General features: G+C 49.9%; 1 protein-coding gene and 1 non-coding gene across 4 annotated transcripts in view; both read right to left on the minus strand.

The window, feature by feature from the left end:
• EPHB2 (EPH receptor B2) overlaps positions 1 to 23,240 on the minus strand; it is a 149,923-nt gene that overhangs the window by 96,493 nt on the left and 30,190 nt on the right. The window lies entirely within an intron of this gene.
• Positions 9,735 to 9,805, minus strand: TRNAG-UCC (transfer RNA glycine (anticodon UCC)). The gene has a single exon. It is a non-coding gene; the product is annotated as a tRNA-Gly (tRNA).

The following is a 23,240-nucleotide window of genomic DNA, read 5'->3' on the forward strand; positions in this document are numbered from 1 at the left end:
CCTTTTAATGCCTGCAACATTCGAAAATTCTTGCTACGCCTGTAGCAGCCTATGATTGCATGGTTGTAACAGTCTCTAATTCTATGATTATAACCTTTCTAGGACTAACATTCTAAACTTCTTGCTTGACTGTGATTTTAACGCTGTAGAATTCTGTGGCTATAACAGGCGGTGGCTGTAACTTCCTCTGAGCCTGTGATCCTGGGCCGTGTGACCTCAGTGACATTCCCTGACTGCTAGCCCCTAGTTACTGGCAGTTCTAGTAGGGCTTGCTGTTCCGTCTTAGAAAGATCTCCTGCTTTCTTCCAGTCTGGATCCTCAGGCCTCTCCCTGCCAGAACAAGATTGGGTCAACTAAATGTTCATCAGTGTGATATAGAAGAGGCCCCAGGAACTCCCAGGTGGGCCTGGGCAGGCCTTAGGTGGAGTGGGAGGGCTCAGGGGGGCTCTCCTTTGGTGGGGGGTCCTGGGCGTGGCCCAGCCCTGCTGCTGCTGCTTCCCACCAGGGTCCATGGAGAGGCCTGTGCAGCCCCTCGTGGGCCCCAAATCAGAAACAGCTGAGCTGCCATTCACTCCCCCAAGTCCCCCCTGAGCTCAGATTTTGGTGGTGTCCCTGCCCCAGGCACTGACACAAGACCCGAAACAGCCATGATCCTTGGAAACTGTCTTGACCTAGATAGGATTGGGCGGGCATGGTGGAACCCTCCCAGGGACCCAGGACTGGGGGGAAGACTCCACTGCTTTTAAACTTTTGGCTTTGCCTGGAAGTCATCAAAACTGGCCTCTTTCTGCTTATTCTGTGTGTATGTGTACACACACATGTGTATGGTAACAGATCTACAGATCTCTGACTGGGCATCTGGGCCTGTAGCTCTGGTTCTGCCTCTATGGGCATTTCTGTGCAGTTTCCTAGGTGGGTAAGAGGGCAAAAAGGAGGGTGAGTAGTTCTCACACAGGGTCAGCCCCAAACTGAGAACCAGGCTTCTTTTAATTCCACGCTGGGCCTGCATGGGACACTCTGCCCCCGGGTCTGGGTGTGTTAGGACTCTGGTTTGGGGGCTCTTGCATTCATCACCATTATCACTGTCACCCAGCTGGCTTTATTGAGCACTCACCACATCCTAGGCACTTTACATGGATTCTTTCAAGTTAAGTCCTCACTGTAACCCTGTGAGAGTTAAGTGCCCATTTTCCAGATGAGAAAGTTGAAATTTTGAGAGATGTAGCCCCAAGTTGCCCAGCCAGTGGTCAAGCTGCAGCTCATGGACAGCAGAGCTACTGCTGGAACCAACACACTATAGGCCAGGCTAGCGGCCACCGGCCCATCAGCTGAGAATGTGGCTCAGGGTGCATGTCCACCCACCCACCTCGGGGTGAGGGGTAAGTCCCTTCCATCTGTGGGCCCCTTCTGTGATCTGGGCACAGTGTGGGGTGAGGGTGAAATGGGTGGTACAGAGGTATGAATGACCTTGGCCACGAATATTGACAACACAAGGCAAGAGGGGACCTGAGTCAGGAAGTGGCCCACACTCCAGGGGCCTTAGGATGGACTGATGACGCATTTGTCTGGGGAAACCAGGAAGGGCTCCCTGGAAGGGTCCTGGTCTGAACTGGATCTTGGGAAATGTGCAGGATTTCCATGAGGTAGGGGAGAGGGGCAGAGAAAGGTGAAGGTTTCTTCTCTGTTCGTGTGCACCAGTTGGGGGCAGGCGCTCTGAATTCCATACTAATGTACTGAGAATTTCAGGAAAAACTGGTTTGCCTCGGCTGGACTTAAAGCAAAGATCATCTGGAGGTCAAGGCTGACAGGGGCCTGCAGGGTGTCCAGAGAGACAAGTCACCTCAATTCATAAACCCTTTGTGAGTTCAGACCTGTGTGAAGCTGTAGGGTCAGCAAGATGAGCCAGAAATGGATCGAGCGTTGGAAGAGCTGGTGGTCTGGAGGGCAAGCGGACATGACAGCATTTCTCAGACAGGGCATAGTCCTTTGGAAAGGGAACCACTTTCAGGGACCTTGGAGACTCTATCTCCAGACTGCAGATGCCAGGCTAGGCAACAAGGAAGGCTTCCCATTGTGAGAGGTCACTGTGAAAGAAGTTTTGCTTTATAACTGGATCAGCATCAGAGTCTAAAGACAGAAAATTTAAATTCTCTTAGAATTCCTGGACCCCTGAGAATATGTCTGGAGTCCCCCATACCAGGATTTGCAAACCCCACTTGAGGAAATGTGAGATACAGCCTCGGAGCTGGAGCCACAAAGAAACTCCAGACTTATTCATTAATCCCAAGGCCCGGGGAGAGGGAGGTGTGCCCTGCCTTTTTTTGGTATGCAGTTTACATACATTAGTTCACTGCTTCTAGAAGTCTTACCGAGCCTGCTCTGACTTCTGCAGATTGCATTGCCTTAAAGAAGGCAGCAGCCTCAGCACAGGCCTTCCTGCTTCCTTGCTCCAATCCACGCACCCCCTACCAGCAGCCAATCATCTGATCATGCCACTCTCCAGCTCGAACCCCTGCCAAGGCTCCCCAGTGCCCTCAGGATTGCAGCTAAACTCCTTAGCTGGCATACAAGGCCTCAGAGGGGCCTCCTCACTCCTCCAGGCTCAGCCCTCACACCCTGCTCTGCACTTGTAGTTCCCAGCCACTCTGGGACAGAGGTTCTGATTTAGCTTCTGGGCTCTCCTCTCCTGTACCCTGCCACCAGCCTGCTACCCCTTAGACGCTCCTCCTCTCTTGGCAGATGCTTCTTTGGCTCCTGCCACAGGGCAGGCATGTTGATTTGGTTTCCCACCTGCAGTGGGGGCCCTGGTAACAGAAGCAACTACACCTCCCAGAGTGGCTCCTGCTTTGCTTTACAAAATGCAGGTGGCCCCAGCCCCAGTTCCCACCTGGTCCTCAGACCTGGGGCAAGGCTTGAGCAGAGTCATGGCAGGCACCCTGGGAGTTGGTCCAGGATTGGACCTGGAGGCTGGCGCATACTCTGTTCCAGATGTGGCATTCTCTGAGCCAGCTGCACATCCATCTTCCAACCCCAGTCAGAACATGAGCGGCTAGAGTGTACCTTACTCCTTCCTTCCCTGCCTCTTCCGTCTTATGGATGGGAGCGAGGCAGCGGCTCAGAGAGGTTGACAGTGGCAGAGCAGGAACTGGGACCTGAGTATCCTGACTCCTGGCCCAGTGCTCTTCTCCCACCTGATACAGGCTCCCTCCCAGGCCTATTCACTCCTGTCAGAGGGGTGGCTGCCACAGTGTTTGTTCTGCCTGGACCATGAAGGGAGTTAGCATACAGATCCCATGCTGGCCAAGTCACCCTTGAAAAACTGCATCCTGGGCAGGAGCAAGTTACTAACACCCAAGTTATCAGCCCCATTTCACAGGGTCTCAGAGAGGTTAAGCACTTCTCCTAAGATCACACAGCTAGAAAGTGGCAGAGTTTTGACATGAATCCAGGTCTTTCTGCACCCAGAGCCCATGCCCAGGAAGCATGGTCAGTTTATGGAGCCTGCTCAAGACCGAGACCAAGGTATGGTCACAGACTGTGCTCCTGACTTATGAGTATTCTGGGAGTTCCTGGTGACCTGAGGACAGTCACCTGAGGAGGGGAGGAAAGTGTCCCATCCCCAAGTTCTCTGCCTCCAGGGTCAGGGGGAAGTCAGGCTGTCTGCCCACCAGCTCTGCCCACCTGGGGCTGTCTGGTAATGCCCCTGGGAGACTGGCTCTGGCCAGCCCACCCTGCCCAGGCCACAGGCGCCCTGGGGCGAATGCTCACAGGGCTGCCATCCCAGGCTGGAGCTGAAAATTAAATTAAAACCGCGACAGGGACAGTTAATTAAAGCAGATTAGCACGAGACTAATTAGGGACACTGACACTGGAACCATCGCACTCCAAGATGTTAATTAGCTGTTCATTAATGTCAGCTCCCTGTTCAAAAGAGAAATATGAACAGCCCTTCTCTGGGGCTTCATTCCAGAACTGAGTAAACAGGGGCGGCTGCCCAATGGCAGCCCCAGCCCCCACCCGTTGTTCCTCCCTCTCTCTGGCCCCGGCATCTGCCCACTCCCTTTGTCTCCCTCCTGCATCAGTTTCTGAGTACTAGCACTGCCCGAGAGACCTTGGATTCATGGAAAGGAAGAGTTCAGCTGGGGCTCAACACAAACTGGAAATGGTGACTTGTCTGTTCTGCAAGCCAGCCTCGTGACCAGGGAACCCTCTGTCCCTACCTCACCACTTCCTGGCCTGGGTTAGATGGAGGCTACTCATCCTTCCCTTCTTCCTCCTCTTCCGTTTGTCCATCTATCCACCCAAACATTCCATACCTCCCATATGGAAATATGCATACACAAAACATTTCATGTACAATTTCTATCCATCCATCCATTTAGTTCATCTAACCTTCAGTTCACCCATCCAACTGTCCATTGACCAATCCAACCATTCATTCTTTAGTCCATCTATGCAAACATCCCATAATCCCCTATATGCACACATGCTCACAAAACATTTTATGTATAATTTCCACCCATCTACTCATCCATTCATCTGTTTATTCAACCTTCAGTTCATCTATCCACTGTCCATTGATCAGTTTATCCATCCAACCATCTATCTGTCCATCTATTCTTCCATCCATCCATCCCCCATCCATCTATCCATCTATCCTTCTTCAGACCATCCATCCAATCATCTATCAGCCCATTCACAAATCCACCTATGATCCATCTAGTCATCATTTTTATCCATCCACAGATACTTTTATTGAAAACCCACCTACTCATTTATATTCTCCCAAATATCTATCCTTCCCTTTGGTGATCTATTAATCTACCCATTCATCTAGACATTCATTCACCCATCCACTCTATTCTCCTATCCATCAACCAATCTTTCTATCCACTATTTCAACCATCCACCCAACAAACCTTCCAATATATCTGTTGAATCTTCTATCCACATACAGCAGCCACTCACCCATTTACTCACCCTCTGTCATTTACCCATTTAAACACTGATTCTTCCATCTTCCCACCCATCAGCCATCCATCCATTCCTCTCATACACATATACTGAACATCTACTGAAGCACTATGCTAGGTACTGGGGGTAGAGAGGAATACAGGGATAATGAAAAGCTTAAACAGGGGAATCTCTCCTCTCACCCCCTACCCTACAGATGAGAAAGTCAAGATTGAAAGAGGTGAAGTTATTTGCCTAAGGTCACTCATCAAATTATTCATCAAACATTCATTCAATGAATATTTATTGTATTGCTTGCCTATTATAGGATAGTGAAACTTTGTCTTGCTTACTTTGGACCCATCATCAGGAAAGACCAATGGCTAAAAAGGGACATTATGTTTGGTAAAATACGGGGTCAACAAAAACGAGGGAAACCCTCACTGAGATGGTTTGACACAATAATCTCAACAATGGGCTCAGACACATCAAAGATCATGAAGATGGCACATAACTGGGCAACGTTTCATTCTGTTGTACATGGGGTCACCATGAGTCAGAGGAGATTCAGTGGCAACTAACAACTGCCGATTATATATCACTTGTGGATATAGTGACAGACACAGGTCCTAACTACAAGAGCATCACAGTCTAGAGCAGTGATTCTCAAGAGAATCTCATGAAAGTTATTACACCCCTCCATGCACATATATACACACACAAAACATTTTGTGAACAATTTCAGTGAGTTCACAAACTTCTTAAAGCCCAGCCACGTACCTCGGGATAAGATCATTGGTGCTGGTTGGGAGACACACAAGTAAATAGAATGCCAAACTCAATGTTCCATGCACTGTGATACAGACTAAGTGAGGAGGGGTCAGTGAAGGCTTCCTGGAGGAGATGATACCTGAGATGACTTGTGAAGGATGGGCAAGGTTAGTTAAACTCTGCACATTCTGTTGCATGTACAGAGCTTAGAGAAGTGAGGCAGCCAAGGGCGTCTTCTGGGAACTGTGGTGGGTCTGTGTGACTGGGGCCTGCTGTGCACACGCGATGTGGCAGAGCTAAGACTTGGACCTGGTCCTCTGCCCAGCTCTTTCTAAGAAACAACGAGGACCTGTCTCTGGCCTCACTTTTGCCCTTGCTCTGCGGCTGGCTGGCGTACTTGCAGGCCTCAGAGGCTCTCAGCTTGGGGCTAGGCTCTGACTGCTGTCAGGCTGTCTTCCACCAGGCAGAGGAAACTCCATTCCAGGCACGAATCTCAGCCACGTGGCTCTGTGGGACTGGCCCTCCCTCATCCCAGCCTCTGTTTGAGGGTGGGAATAGGGAAGCATGGCGTGGCGCCCTCTGCAGGCACTGGGTCTGGAGTTGTGTTGTAACCACCTAGAAAGTGGGCTGGAGCAGTGCCATGGCAGGAACTCGGAGAAGTGGTTCAGGCTCGGGCCTGGAGGCTGGTCCACACCCTGCCTCAGGTCTGGTCCCTATGAGCCAACACGGCCTTCCCTTCACTCTTGCCTGCTTCAGTCTTGCTCTGTGATGGTGAGCACATGGCTCCAGATTAGTGTCCCATCAGGCCAAGGTTGTGACACTGGTCGACTTCACTGGAGACATCTAGACATTCCCAGGAGTCCCTGGGTGCCACAAATGGTTAAGCACTCAACTACTAGCTGAAAGGTTGGTGGTTTGAACCCACCTAGAGTCACCTCAGAAGACAGGCCAGGCAATCTGTTTGAGAGGTCACAACCTTGAAAATCTCATGGAGCAGTTCTTTTCTGCACACATGGGGCCGTCACGCATTGGAGTCGACCCAACAGCAACTAGCAACTACAACAACAACAACAAAGACACTCACAAAAGAGCAGGAATTTAGGAAAAGACATGGATTTGAAGTCACCTCTGACATTTAGGGGCTGCATGACCTCAGGTGAGTTATTTCACCATTCTGAGCGTCTCATGTGAAATTAGGATAATAATAATATTACCACTGCTACTTTCTTTCCTTGTCTTTGTTTATTTATTGTATTTTAGATGAGGGTTTACTGGACAAATTAGTTTCTCATTAAAGAATTAATACATTGTTTTGTGACATTGGTTGCCACCCCCATGACATGTCAACACTCTCCCCTTCTTGACCTTGGGTTTCCCATTACCAGGTTTCCTGTCCCCTCCTGCCTTCTCATGCTTGCCCCTGGGCTGGTGCACACCTTTAGTCTCATTTTGTTTTATGGGCCTGTCTAATCTTTGGCTAAAGGGTGAACCTCAGGAGTGACTTCGGTATTGAGCTATAAGGGTGTCCAAGGGCCATACTCTCAAGGTTTCTCCAGTCTTTGTCAGACCAGTAAGTCTGGTCTTTTTTTTTTGAGTTAGAATTTTATTCTACATTTTTCTCCAGCTCTGTCCAGGACCCTCTATTGTGATCCCTGTCAGAGCAGTGGGTGGTCATAGCTGGGCACCATCCAGTTGTGCTGGACTCAGTCTGGTAGAGGCTGTGGTACTTGTGGTTCATTAGTCCTTTGGACTAATCTTTCCCTTGTGTCTTTGGTTTTCTTCATTTTCTCTTGCTCCCGACGAACTGAGACCAGTGGAGTATCTTGGATGGCTGCTTGCAAGCTTTTAAGAGCCCAGATGCTACTCACCAAAGTAGAATGTGGAACATTTTCTTTATAAACTATGTTATGCCAGTTGAGGTAGGTGTTCCCCGAGACCATGGTCCCCAGCCCCCTCAGCCCAGTAATCTGGTCCCTCAGGAAGTTTGGATGTGACCTTGTCTTTATTTTTTTATTTATTTTTAGAATGGCTTGGTAGGCCTTTTTCCGTCCCTTTACTTTTGACCCTACAGCATTTTGCTTCGGATATTTTTTTTAAGAGTATGTAGCTAGATTTATTTTATTTTTTAACCCTACTAAGTCATTGTCTATTGATAAGGGGATATAACCTATGCACATTTATTGTAGTCTTGTAATTAGAACATAGTATCTGCCCAACAAAGATTATTTTTTCCTTCTAGCATCATCCAAGGATCTTAGTTTTTTGCTCTCCCTTATCCATTGCCCAGGAGCCCTGGTGGCACAGTTGTTAAGCACTTAACTATTAACCAAAAGGCTGGTGGTTTGAACCCACCAGCCGCTCTTGGGGAGAAAGATGTGGCCGGCTGCCTCCATAAAGATTATGGCCTTGGAAAACTCATCGGGCAGTTTCCTCTGTCCTATAGGGCCACTATGACTTGGAATCAACTTGATGGCAACAGTTTTTAGGTTTGATCCGTTGTCCCAGCTTGCCCTCCCCTTCCACATGTACCACCTCTGGAACCCCATAGGCTGAGGAACATACACTTCTGTTGGCACTGGGGTTACATTTGCCAAGCAAAAGCTAAGGGTCTTCCAGAGTATCTCATAAACTGACTGTCAGAGCAGGGAGGACGTTAAAGATCACCCATCCTCAGACCAGAATACCAAGGTTAAAGGTCAGACACTTTTAATATAGATCTTGGGAATAGAATCAGGCCCTCTGCTGCTGATGTTAAAGAAAGTCCCCAGAGTGCCACTAACCTGTTCAGGCAAGAGAAAAGGGAAAATGGGGGAAATGAGAGGAACAACCCAAGAACCAGAAGAAAGGTTCCAGAATGTTGAAGGGACAGAAGGGGTTGTGCTTAGAGATTGAATTTTGTGTTTCTGAGCCTGGCTCTGCTCAGCCTGCTGTTTGACCCTGGGCAAGTCACTTCTCCTCTCTGGGCCTCAGGTTCCTCTTCTGGGATAGCAAAAAGTTGGGTTTGATGTCTTACCAGACTGCATTGTAAAATTCTGCCGATACATTACAGGGACAGTTTAGACTGATGCTGATGAAAATCACGAGGGCAGTGGTAGTTCAGTGGTAGAATTCTCACCTTCTATGCAGGAGATGTGGGTTCAATTCCTGGCCAATGCACCTCACGTGCAGTCACCACCTGTCTGTCAGTGGAGACTTTTGTGTTGCTATGATGCTGAACAGCTTTCAACAAAGCTACCAGACTAAGATGGACTAGGAAAAAAGTCCTGGTCATCTACTCCAGAAAAATCAGCCAATGAAAACCCTATGGATCACAACAGTCTGATCCCTTTGTGCACGGGGTCACCATGAGTCAAGGGCCTACTTGACTGCAGCTAACAACAATGGAAATGAGTTTTAGTGGGAACATGGCCTTCCAGAACAAAGCCTACATTTCTTGCCTGTCTTACAGCTGGGTTTGGTCATGTGATTACATTCTGGCCAATGAGATGTTAGTAGAAATGGTAGGTACAGTTTCTGGGAAATGTCCTTAAAGGAACATGCATATCTGTTTACCCTTCCTCATTCTTGCTGGTGGGAAGTGGACGTGATGGCTGGAGCTCAAGCAGCTAACTCAGACCATAGGACTAAGATAGAAGAAGCCCGGGTCCTTTGTGATCATGGAGACATGGAGACACCATATTAGCCTTGGACTACTTACCTCTGGACTTCTTTTACTCGATAGAAGAATAAACGTCTATCTTGTTATTGTTAACTGCTGTCAAGTCGGCCCCAGACGTATGATGACCTCATGCACAACAGAACAAAATGCCACCCAGTCCTGTGCCATCCCCATGATTAGATGCAAATCAGACTGTTGTGATCCATAGGGTTTTCATTTGCTGATTTTTGAAAGTAGATTGCCAGGTCTTTCTTCCTAGTCCGGTTTAGTCTGGTAGCTCTACTGAAATCTGTTTAGCCATACAGTGACATGCAAGCCTCCACTAACAGACAGTGGGTGGCTGTGCATGAGGTGCATTGACTGGGAATTGAACCCAGGTCTCCTGCATGGAAGGCAAGAATTCTACCATTGAACCACCAATCCCTCCCCTTATATTGTGTAGCCACTGTAAGTTTGGTTTTTCTGTCACTCACAATCCAAACTGATACAAGTGGCTAAATGTGGATGCTTTGGATTCAAACATACCTAGATTTGAATCCTAGTTCTACCATCAATAATTTGAGTGATCTGATGCTAGTCAGTCACTTAAACTCTCTTGAGTCTCAGTTTCCTGATCTGTGAAATGGTGATAATAATTCATACTTCTCAGAGTAGTTCCAAGGAAGAAATGAAATACAGATATAAAACCACTGGCACCGTCCCTGTCACATAGTTAAGTACTCAATAAATAGTGGCTGCTCTTGTTATTGCTATTATCGTCACCAGCTAGTCTCTTCCCCAGGGACGGATTACCTAATGATGTGGTGAAAAACATGTGAAATTGTGCACTACAGATTAGAAAGTAAGCACAAGTAAGCCCGTGGGTACCTTGCTTACTGGTTAATCAGCCCCTGCTCTTCCCTAGGAGCTCCATGAAAGCTATAATTGCTATTTTGTAGCTCTAGCTTTTAGAGGAATCTTCATCATAGTACACATGGCACTCTGGGGAGACACATGTAAGAACAGAAAGATGAAGACTTTGATGCCAGAAAAGAGCTGGGTTCAAACCTCAACTTCACCATTCATGAGCTGTGTGATCTGAAGCAAGTCTCTTCACCTCTCTGAGCCTGCATTTTGTCATATTTTCTTGAAGATAATGATGCAAATCTCATTAGGGTTGCTGTAGATTCAACATGGGCCTGGGGTAGAGCTAACTGCAGGAGAAATGGGAGTTATAGCTGTGGCTTAAGGAAATGTCTGTTGAATGGCAGGAAGTGTGAGTGGTGTAGGTATGACCAGACCTGGTCTCGGCTCTTCGAGAATAAAGCCATGAGGCCATCACTCATCTTTTGGCTTAAATGGCCCTGGGGGGTGGTTAGGATGCAGTGAGAAAAACCAAAGCTCCAGTTTTTAAAAAAAAAAAACAATCAATTTGCAGCAATCCAAATAAAACCCATTAGATGTGGTTTCCCCATTGGAGACACCCAGGGGCCTCTTCCCCACCAGACTCCCAGGAAATTGATTGGCAATTACTGACACTAATGGGGGCTGGAGAGGCCTGGTGATTTCCCCATCACTCTCTGGAGACAGTGATTACATGTCAAGATCTGTCAGGCTGAGTCCATCCTGAGGCAGCCGAGACCCCAGATCTGACCAGAGACAGGGCAGCCAGCTGGGGTTGAGTTCCTCCTGGGACCCTCACCCCTTTACTTATTTATAGCTTGGTTGGACTCCTGGTGAGTTAATGATCTGACTGGGGCTGTGCAGATGGTGGGTCCTAGAAAGGGAAGATGGGTGGGGGGACTGGGGAGGCTTCCAGGCCTGCCCTTCGACCTAGATCTAGAGTTGCATAAAGCAGGCCTCAGTCCTCACAGGAAGTCTGAGGAAAGGAAGGGTCACCAGAGAGGCCAAAACAAAGGTCGTGAGAGGCAATGGCTAGAGACAGATTTCAAGACAGAATGAAAAGGCACAAAGATGATCAGAGACAGAAGTGTCTACTGGAGACCAAGCCATAGCATTGTAGGGCTGGCAGGACCCGAGAAGTCATCTGCTTCAGCCTTTTCTCTCTATAGAGCCTTGGAAGCTAAGGCACAGAGAGGGGAAAGCTGGCTAGCCCGGTTATGAGGTCTTCTAGACCAGGTCAGGTGGAGCTGGGACTAGAACTCAAATAGCTGTGCAGTGAGCTGGGAGTGAGAAGCACGCTGGACAGGAGGGCCTGGGGCAAGGTTCACTCCAACTTACTGGGGCCATCTATGAGCCTGGGAATGGGGACCCTGTCTAAGTGGGGTGGGAGACACCTAAACAGTCAATGACAATTCAGAGTGAGAGCTGCTATGATGGAGGAAGCATCCGGGGGTGAGGGGGTGCGTGTGGTTTGGGAGCTCAGAGAAATGGGGTGGGGGAGAGGGCTAAGGAAGGATTCCTGGTGGAGGTGATGTCAAAACTGAGACTGGAAAGATGAATGGGTGTTAGGCAAATGGTGGTGGGAATGGGTGGGGTGAAGAAAGAAGGGACTTCTAGACCAAGAGAACAGCATGTGGAAAGGCTCAGAGATAGGACCAAGCAGATCTTAGCTGTACAGTATGATTGGAAAGCAGAGAAGAGGCCGGTGAAGGGCCTGGGGCCAGATGGTGAGGAGCCTTCCTTGCAGGATGGGAAGGAGTTTGAGCTTTACCCCGTGTGAAATGTGCATGTGTTTTAGGTAGACCCGTAATATGGCCAGATTTCCATTTTAGAAATATGGGCCTGGGGCTGCCAGAGGGGAATGGGTTGATGGGGAAGGGGAAGGCAGGGAGTACAGTTTGGAGGCGGCTGCCCAAATCCAAGAGAGAGAGGAGGAAACCTGGCACAGGGCAGAGTGAGAATGAGGCTTGGAGGGAAGGCAGCTGACTCAGAGATATTTAGGGGGGAAAATAGGCAGGATTTTGTGTCTGACTGCATGGCAGGCATGGGGGTGAGAAAGGGAGGGAGGCAGGGACTGAGGGAGGGGGCAGAGGGAGGTTGGCCATGTGACATGCACAACGACCCTGAACGTGGATGGACCACATGATTTGGGGGAGGGTAAAAGGACCAGCTGTAGTAAAGGAGGTAATAGGCTGAGGCTCAGAGAGGTTAAGTGTCTTGCCCACACAGCCAGGTCACACAGCCAGGAGGGGCCCAGCTAGGTTCCACCCTGTCTTAGTTTCCTAGGGCTGCCATAACAAAGTGTCACAAACTGGGTGGCTTTAAACAACAGCACAGTTCTGGGCTAGAAGTCTAAATTCAGGGTGTCAGCAGGGCCATGCTCTCTCTAAAAAAGGCTCTAGAGGAAGATCCTTCCTTGTGTCTTCCAGCTTCTGATGGTCTCACATGTTCCTGGGCTTGTGGTAGCATAGTTCCAGTCTCTGCCTCCGTCTTCCCATGGTCGTCTTCCCTCAATGTCTCTGTCTCCTCTCCTGCTCCAGTATGGCCTCATGTGAACTAATTACATCTGCAAAGATCCTAGTTCCGAATGAGGTCACTCACAGGTACTGGGGGTTAGGACTTTGACATAGCTTTTTGAGGGACACAATTCAACCCATAACAGATCCCAAGGCCCACACATCTCCTACCACTCGTGCTGCCCTTTAAGGAGAAGATTAAAGGGCTGGGTCCTTCCCACTTAGCGGTTCCACATCTTGTGCCCTCACCTCTCAGCCTCATCCCAGGAAGCTCCAGGCTACGGTTTCTCCTGCTCCACCTGTCAGGTGAGGAGTTGGCAAATTCTCAGACTGGCTTATCCTTGGATACAGGCATGCGGTCCTTTGGCAGATGGACAGTGAAGGCTGTGCCCACCCCAGCCCAAGGGTTCAGGCTCCTGAGAACTCATGTCAGCAGGGGGTCTCCCATGTCCAGAGTGACTGAATGTCAGGCCCACCTTTAACCTGTCTGTCTGAGCTCTGAACAGAGTGAGGCTGAGCATGGGCACCTGCTGGGTAGGTGCCTCCCTCGACCTGTCAAAGCCCCAACCTGTCCAAGCCCAAAAAACACAGCTCAGAAGCTAAAGCCTCAATGCCCAGAGCACAGAAAGGGCTGAAGACGAGGCCCCTGGGTGGACATTCTGAGTGGGAAGGGGTTTGTGGGTGTGTGTGGCCATGGAGTGGTCTGTACAACTAAGAGGGCAACAGATATCCTAGAAACTACATGGGCTCTGAGCCAGGCAGGTTTGAGTTCTGATCCTGGCTGGGATACTTTCTAGCTGTGTGACCTTCAGTGAGTCACTAAACCTCTCTCTGCCATGTTTCCTCATCTGTGAAATGGGAATAATACCAGCATCTTCCTCATAGGGTGGTTGAGAGGATTCAATGAGTTAACACCTGCTATAAACAAACAAAACAAACTTAGAACAGTGCCTGGCCCAATAATGCTGGCTGGTGTGATGATGGTGAGGAAGTCACAGGTGGCCACATCAAACCCACATTGTTCTGCCCTGGCCTGGCCTGAACCTGTGGAGGGAACAGGCCTGGTTATATTTATTCTTGGCCCGTTCTCACCCTTGGGGGCTGGCTGTGGCATCGAGCGATGATGCCCATCCACCGCGGTATTGATCTTCCTGTCTTCTAGGCAGGAACGATACGTTCAGCGCATCCGTCAGCTGCCGGCGGGTCATCCCAGCTGGGAGCCAGCCTGCCCGCTTGCAGGTCTGCAAGTGGGTCAGGAAGTTGGAGAAAAGTAAAACTTCTCAGAGGGGCCCCCAGGGTGGTCTGGGGCTCCGGTGGAGAGAAAAGCTCCTCCAATCGGGAGCCTTGGACTAAAGTCCTGGCTTGGCCCCCAACTCCCCAGGATGGCCTTAGGCAAACCGCTCAGCCACCAGTAACCACATCAGTTTAGAGTTTATAAGTCATGTTCCTATCCATCATCTCATCTGAGCCGCACAATATCGCTGAGAGTGGGGCAGAGCAAGAGTTATCATTCCCATTTATAGAAGAGGAAACCGAAGTATGGGAGGACTCAGATACTAGCCTTGTTTTTCACCAATGCCTTCAGTGCAGTTTAGACGACTTCTTTCAGTACCAGCAGTTCTTGTTCATATGCTACCTCCTGAAGTGGCTGAACGTCAACCAATCCTTTTTGGTACAGTGACTCTGTGTATTCCTTTCATCTTCTTTTGATGCTTCCCGCGTCGTTCAGTACTTTGTCCATAGGTTCCTTCACTATGGCAACTCAAAGCTTGAATTTTTTCTTCAGTTCTTTCAGCTTGAGAAATGCCAAGCGTGTTCTTCCCTTTTGGTTGTCTATCTCCAGGTCTTTGCACATGTCACTATAATATTTTACTTTGTCTTCTCGAGCCACCCTTTGAAATCTTGTATTCAGCTCTTTTACTTCACCATTTCTTCCATTTGCTTTAGCTACTCCACATTCAAGAGCAAATTTCAGAGTCTCTTCTGACATCTATTTTGGTCTTTTCTTTCTTTCCTGTCTTTTTAATGACGTTTTGCTTTCTTCATGTATGATGTCCTTGATGTCATTCCACAACTCGTCTGGTCTTCAGTCATTAGTGTTCAGTGGGCCAAATCTATTCTTGAGATGGCCTCTAAATTCAGGTGGGATATACTCAAGGTCGTAATTTGGCTCTCATGGACTTGTTCTAATTTTCTTCAGCTTCAACTTGAAATCCATCCTGGATAGAGCCCCCAAATCCATACCCAGGGGCAGTCGGGAAAATGTGAATTAGCCTGGCCCTTACCCTTACTCAGGGAGGGTGGTACTTTCTTAATAACACCACAAATACCTGGGATGAGAAAGGAGGGGGACAGTCAGGCCTACAGAACAAGTGGTATTACCCCCATTTTACAAGTGGGGTAAAAGGAGGCCCAGAGAGGTTAAGTAATTGGCTTCAGGTCACACAGCATGTGCGTGGCAAAGCTAGATTCTAAACCCTGTCCCTCTGCTGCCAACACCCACATGCCTTCTGCACCTCAGAACAGCAGATGCCCTGATGATTCGGTGGCTTAACAGACTGACTCCTTGGAGAGAGAGCTGGTAGCTCACACTGCCCAAAGCTCTACCACCAGCGCTACATGGACAATCAGCCATGCTTCCGGCCCCAGACCCCCACACTGCCTCAGGGACCTTCGCCTAGAACCTGCAAACCACGCTAGAAAACTATGAATAGCTTTGCAAACGCTACACAGGAACAGATTTTGGAACCTTTAAACAGCTTTCGGAGTCTCCAAACAGCTTCCAGGACTGACAAATTGCTTCCAAAATGTTCAAATGCCTTTGGAATCTCTGAACAGCCCCTGAGACTTGGACGAAAATTAAGAGCCAAGGAGGGCCCGGGGCCAACACAGGGCTTAGGCGTCCTCCCAGCCGGCAAAACCGCCTCCCAACGTGGGCTGGCTGCACCCCGGCCTTAGCCTAACTGGGGCACAGCCTCACCTCGAGTCCAACCGAGAAGCTCTGTGGTGGCCTGGAATGAGGACTGAACGCAGAGTCAGGGTCCATCAAGTCTTCATCGGGCTTTGACCTTGATGGATGACCTTGGACAAATTGCTTCTTTCCTCTGGGTCTCAGTTTTCCCCTTTACAAAAAGGCATTTCTCTATGTTTTGTGGTGTGTAGGTGTAAACAGCTGAAGGGGTGGATTCACTCAATCTCCCCATCTTTCAGAAAAGCGAGGCCCAGAGAAGCTAAGCAACTTGCCCAGCGTCATGCAGCCAAGCAGCAGGACTCAAACTCAGGTGCCCCTTGGCTGTAGCCTGTCTGATTCAAGGGTGCTGGGCTGGGGAAGGCCACTGCTGTACTCGGGGAGAGCAGGCACGTGGGGGCCAAGAGAGGAGCCCCCAGCCCTCAGGACTCTGCTGCCAATGAAGTGAACTCGATCTTTTCACAGGAACTGGATTTAACTACACCCACCCCGCCCCGACCCTGTCCCCTTGCCCTCAACAAGTGCCTCTCAGGTAAGGCCTTGCTGGGTTCCCCCCCCCCCCAGTGTGGTGCTGGCCTGAGCTCCTGGCAGCCTTCACGCGTGGCCACAGAGGGCGGCCGGTTTCAGCCACCCAGAGCCGTCTCCATGGTGACGGGCAGGGAGCCGAGCTGGGCTTTTGAAGAACACTCATAAAGGCGCAAACTTACCCCAGATGAGCCGGCAAGCATTTGTGAAGCAAAACAGCTTGGGCCAGCTCTGCGCCTCGTAAACCATGGATGCCAGTGGCCTTGGCTGGCCTGGTGAGGACACACCTTCTGGGCTGCCACTGGGGGCTGCAGTGCCTGCTTCCTCCCAGCTTCCCTGGCCCCTACCCCAGGCCCACCCAACCCACCTAGTGGCTTCAGAGGTAGATGGGCCTCAACTGGAGTCTGCTTCCTGGTTGCGTGACCTTGAGCAAGTGCATTCACCTCTCTGAGCCTCAGGGTCCTCATCTGTAAAGCGGGCATGAGGTTACAATAATGCATGACTAGGAGATTAACAGAGATGGATAGAAAGGGCATAGCGTGGTACAAAAGAGGTGCTTGATGGGTGCTAGTTTCCCTCAATTCATCTCACCTTCTTCCAGCATCACCCCTGTACAGGGCCACCTCCCTCATGCAATGTCATGGTCCCCTTCCTCTTTTTCCTACAGTATGTCTACCTACATTAAAGACCTCATTGTAATGAACTGCAATAGTCTATTTACTTGTTTCCCGAATAAGCTTGAGCAAGTGACCCTGTCCTCACTGAGCCAAAGTCCAAGTTAGTACTCAGCTGCTGCTAGCTGCTGGAGAGTCATCCCCGACTCATGCAGACTCCATGCACAACGGAACGGTCCTGCACCATCCCCACAATCAGATGCAGATCTGACAATGCTCTGTTGTGATCTATAGGGTTTTCACTGGCTGATTTTGGAAATAGATTGCCAGGCCTCTCTTCCTAGTCCATCTTACCCTGGAAGCTCCACTGAAACCTGTTCAGCATCATAGCAACACATAAGGCTCCACTGACAGAAGGATGGTGGCTGTGCATAAGGCACACTGGCCGGGAATTGAACCAAGGTCTCCCACATAGAAGGGGAGAATTCTACCACTGAACCACCAATGCAGCTCAGTAGGTCCTCAGTAAACGAATAAACGTGAGGTGGCATAGTGGTTAAGAGCTACGGCTCCTAACCAAAAGGTTCGCAGTTCGAATCCACCAGGTGCCCCTTGGAAACACTATGGGGCAGTTCTGCTCTGTCGGATAGGGTCACTATGAGCTGGAATCGACTTAACGGCAACGGGTATAGTTTCTGAACCTCAGATCCAAGAGTGTGGTCTGCAGAGTGCCAAGGAACATTCTAGGGGAGGAGAAAGGAGGGTAAAGATGTTACAGGTGGAATAGAATCTTGGTAACCAACAGGAAGAGCAGCCAAGGTGCTCTGGGTGCTCTATGCAAAGGGCTCTATGTACACACGGGCTCCCCTTGCAGCCCTCGTTTTGCAGAGGAGGAAACCAAGGTTCAGAGAGGTGAAGTCACTTGCTATGGTCACACAACTGGTGGACAGTGACACCAGAACCTGTGCACTTAATCCGGAAAATCTGGGCATGCCCACCCATGTCCTGAGGCTTTGCAGTGCTATCCTGTCTCCCAGCTGCTGAGCCTGCCTCCCAGCTGGCCCCTCCTGTAGCTCCCTCTCTTCTTCCCTCCACCAGCACCCAACTCAGAGGCTAGTCTCGAGGTCAACCTCTGTGGCACCAGCCCCTCATGTCCCCACAAAGAGCCAGGCCTTGCCCTGGAACAGATATCAAGCTGTCCTCACTCTTCACCCCATTCTTCTTTGTCCCACCCTCCACTGCCTCCCTCTCACCTCCTTCACACCCAAACCATTTCTCTCTGCCACTTCACATCAAGCTCCAGGCTGCCTGAAACACCCCATCGAGAGTGACCCACCTTGGCAGGCAGTACCCCATGAAGACAAAAGACCAACCCCTCTGCATCACACAGCCAGGGCTTGAATTCTAGTCCTGCCACTTATGGGCGGTGTGACTTTTGACAAGTTAATGAACCTCTCTGGACCTGAATTTCCTCACCTGGAAAACTGGAGAAGAAGAGAACCTGCCTGATAGGTTGTTGTGAGGATGACATGGGCTGATGGGTATGGATGTGCTTCGTAAACAAAAAAGTACTAGGTAGGTGCTGGACATTAATTAAAGAAATATAGTGGATTATAATATTAAACCATAACATATAAGTACATAATATACTTAATTACAAAAAATCACAAATAATTAGCCGAAAGGGTACAAGTGTTGGCTGATGGCTAGGGGATTGTAGGTGATAGGTTTTAAGCTCCTATTCCCAACAACTGTGATCCTTAGTCATTCATTCATCCCACTGTCTGTCCATCAGTCTGTCCATCCACCAATGCATCAATCAGGCCATTCTACCAATACTCCTCAAACTCCTGTTAGGCGCAACATGCTTGCAAAGTCTCAGATGGGGTGGAAACAGCAACACTTCATTCCTACCCATGATTAAGATCAATACCAGCTACTGTTTATGGAAGCCCGACTCTGCCAGGCTTGTTCTAAGTCCTTATTTACTCTCTACAGCTGTTGCTAAGCCCATCTTACAGATGAGGATGCTGAGGCTCAGAGGGGCTAAGGCTAGGATCCTGGGACCTGGAGGGTCTTTGTCCTTGCCTCCATGCACATCACTCTCCCTGGCACTGCCTGATCGCCCTGCAGCCCTGGCTGGCCCCAACATCTTCTCTGGCCTTCGCTGTCAGCCTCATCGTGTTTTATGAGCACCTCACTCTCCACTGCTCCCGCCCCTCCACTTGCTTGGTTCTCAAAGTCCCCCTGAACCCGATCGGGTGGGTCTAGCACGTCTGAGTACCTGCCCCCCCTCCTCCGTGGTTTCCAAGGGCTCATAATTTCCATCTCCATGCATCCATGCGTTCCTTATTAATTTTCTTACTAAATGTGTTCCATGATTTCACCGACATCATAGCTGCCCACTCGGAGTGGAAGGCTTGCGGAAAATTCCCAGGTGGGCCGAGGCGTGCCCCACCCCCCAGCCCCAGCCCCCACCCCTCAGGCAGCAGACAGACACGGGCGGGGCTGTAGCTCCACTACCCCCTCTCCTAGCCAGGCAAGCGGGCAAGTGGGGACTGACTGGTGGTGCCGAAATTCCCTATTATTTTATACTCCTCCACTACCTAGAGAGGGAGGTTTGGAGCTGCATTTCATGAGTGTCCAGAGGCTCAGAGAAGTGAATTGACTGGCCCCGGGCCACACAGCTAAGCCATGCTGGGGCTGGGATTGAAGTCTGGGCCTGACTTGGCATGCTCATGACACTCTGCCTCCTCTTCACATTTTTTGCCCCCACCCCTACCCCCAGCACCCTGACAAGGTTATTTAAAGTCCTTTATCTCACCCAGGCCACCCATGAGGGCAGACGGGCTCAGAGACAGCCATGCTGAGAGTGAAAGTGGGGGGAAAAGATGACTTTCTGCCTGGATCTGGGCTGGACATCTTAAGTATGATGGGGCTGATGCTGACTCATTCTGTGGTCCTGGTCATCGGGGCATGTGGTGTCAAATGGAAAAGCGCACAGGGAATTTGGATCCTGTGTCAGACCTGAACTTGGCCCTCAAGGAGCTCCTAGACCAGCAGTGCCCAGAGCATAGGAGGCCCAGGCCCTTCCTCAGGCGAGCAGCATCAGAAATGGAATGGGGGGCCCAGGTGATTCTTATATACCTCTCAGAGCTAGGAATCATTCATCTATTCAGCCTCCTCATTTTACAAATAAGAAAACAGAGCCCAGATAGGGCAAGGGACTCACCCAGGGTCACACAGCAAATGGGTGGACAAGCTGAGACCAGAACATGTTTCTCCTGACTCTCCAGTTCATACCCTTGCCATTTCAACCAAGGGCAGAGGATAGGGCATTTTAAAATTTTAATATGAGGCCAGTTGGAGCTGAGCTTATAATTTATTAAGTGTATGGCGGGTGGTGCCAACGGGCTGGGTGGGGCTGGGAGGGGGACTACTGTGGGCTTCTGCCCAAATATATACTCTTTGGTGTGTCAAGGTGTCTGAAAGTCCTCCATTTAAGCTGCACTGCATTCTTGGCCTTGGAGTGGGATGACAGACACTGACACCTCAGCGGAGATTTGTTATTGTGTGCCCTCGAGTCGATTCTGACTCATAGTGACCCTATATGACAGAGCAGAACTGTGCCGTAGGGTTTCCTAGGTTGTAATCTTTATGGGAGCAGATTGCCAGGTCTTCTCTCCTGTGGAGCCACCAGTGGGTTCGAAGTACCAACCTTTCGGTTAGCAGCGGAGCACTTAACCATTGTGCCATCAAGGCTCCTTTTGGGGAGATTAGGTGACAAAAAATAAGATGGGGCCTGAATGGGGTTGGGATGGGGGAGGGTGGGCAGAGAGGTTGGAAGATAGACTTCCTGCCTTGGCAGCTCTGCTGGGGTGGGTTGCATCCTTGCATGCGCCTGGTGACTGATCATGGGCCATCCCTGCTCCCCCTCTCCCGTCCACTAGAAAACTCCCAAGAGGCAGAGCTTTTTTTCTCACTCTCAGAGAACTCTGGGGTGCAGAGGTATAAGGGCTCCTGGAGACTGTGGTGTAGTTCCTTCTTTGACTTGTGGGGAGGCTGAGGCTCAGAGAGAAGTGACTTGTCCCAGGTCACAGAGTGAGTTAGTATTGGCCTGATTTGGCAGGAGAGGGGGGATCCAGGTGGATTTGTAGGTCCTGGAGGACAGCTAGGAGGAGGTGGGTCAATGGTATAGCAACCAGCCTGCCCCCAGCTCACCATGAAGACAAGGGAAAAGGAGAAATGGCCTGAGGACTGGGGAAGCCATGGCCCAGCTCAGTGCCCCTGCAGTATGGTACTGAGCAGCCCCTTCCTGCCATAGGAGCACGTTAGCAGCAACTGGGCTTCCACTCCCATCTCCTACACTTCTTCTCCATGGCTAATACCCATGTCTCCAGCACAACACGCTTAGCTGGGCATTTAAGGTCCTTTACTATCTGGTCTCAACTGTCCTCTCTGCCCACTCTGCCCTTCCCCCTCCCCCAACTATCTCACCAAGCATTCTGGACCATTTCTCTAACACAAAAGCACTGTGGTGTCCATGCTGAATTTTCTGCCTAGAATGCCCTTTGACCTATCTTCACTTGGCAGACTCCTATTCAGCCTTCAAAGCCCAGCACAAGGTTTGTTTCCTAAGTGAAGACCTCTCCCACCTTAAGGACTGATTTGAGCTGACCAGACCTTCTTGGGCTCACATACTGTGCAGCACATTCCTCTGACACACGCTTCCCTGGGTGTGGAGAGGGTCTCATATTCTTAATCTTCTCTGTGCCTGGCACAGAGTAAGTACACAGCACATACTGGGTCTTCTCTTGCTACTGGATCATTCTTGATTTCTAACACAGTGCTACATACACTCAAGGAATGGGAAGAAGGCCTTTTCAATGGAAGAAGCAGAAGCTTGGAGTCAGACAGACCTGGGTTCAAATCCTGGCTCCCCTGTATGATCTAGGCGATGTTTCTTACCCTTGTGGGGCCTCAGTTTTCTCATCTGTAATATGGAAATAACTATGTCTACCTTGAAGAGAAATGGTGAGGATTCAATGAAGTAACCCAGGTAAAGAGCCCGACACATCATTGATGCTAAATGAATGAATGAATATGTCTATACATACATATGTTATATATATTAATACATAACATATTAATAAGAATGAAGAAAGACCCTGGTTCCCTGGAAACTTGTTCTCAGGCACTGATCCCTCAGAAAAACATCTTAGAAGGGTTTCCGTCTGATCTGTAGACGTCTCTGCACCCCAGCCTAAGCTCCACTTAATTGTCTCACTCGGAGGGTGCCGAGTAAATACTCCAGGCCAGCTGGTGCCTGGAAACCGCCAATTGCCAGGGAGCAGCTCGTTAATTTTCCCGTCTCTGCACACAGACCCCGCGGCTTCTGCAACTCATCTTGGGAAATTGAGTGGAGCGGGTCAGTCCGGGGCCAGGGGTCGCAGGAAGTGGGGCTGGGGGTGCCAGGGGACTTGAAAGGGCCTGCAGAGGCACCGCTGGGAAGCCGTCCAGGCTGGAGGAAACGGCCCGGAGCTGCCGAAAGGTGGGTGGATCCCAGGCCCAGCCCAGCCCGACGGCTCTGACTCAGCTTTCTCTCCTTTCTGGTCTCCACCGAAGTGGGAGGAAGCCAGGCTGGACACACACCAGCCTCAGGATGGGCGGCTCTGGGGGCCATGATGCCCCATGCTAACGGCAGCACAGTGTAGAATAGCACAGTGCAGTGAGGAAAGGTGGCCTGGTAAGAGGTTAAGAACCTGACCCTAGAGTCAGGCTCCTTGGGTTTGAATCTTGGCCCTGCAACTTACTGGTGAGTGTTCTTAAGTAAGTTATTTAACTTCTTTGTGCCTCAGCTTCTGCTTCTATAAAATAAGGAGAATAATAATAATATCTATTTTATAGAGAGATTATGAGAATTAAATATACATAAAGAACTTAGAACTGTGCCTGGTGTGCAGTGATTGCTCAGCAAATGTTAAGCTATTATTACAATCTTTTCCTCCCCATTTGGTTTCCATCTACAAAACATAGGTGCTGGACTTGACTGTAGTGATAGATAAGTTTCACCTCACACACCAGCTCCAAGGAGTCCGTGCCCTCTGGACTTGGTGGAAGAGTGCAGTGATTGATTTGTGATGTCTGCCCTGGGCCCAGCAATGGAGAGAGACAGCCTGTGGGCCCCTCACATGCTATCACTGGGAGATTTCATGGACTCAGCAGGTATTTATGAAGCTGCTGTTCTGTCCCAGGTACTGGACTAGGCCTTGGTATACAAAGGTGACCAAAAATAGACACAGTTCCCCACTTGGAGTCTAGAGTCCAGTGGGGAAGACCCTCATCAACTGATC

Source organism: Trichechus manatus, unplaced genomic scaffold, assembly GCF_000243295.1.
Source record: "Trichechus manatus latirostris isolate Lorelei unplaced genomic scaffold, TriManLat1.0 scaffold00048, whole genome shotgun sequence".
Taxonomy (NCBI): Eukaryota; Metazoa; Chordata; class Mammalia; order Sirenia; family Trichechidae; genus Trichechus; species Trichechus manatus.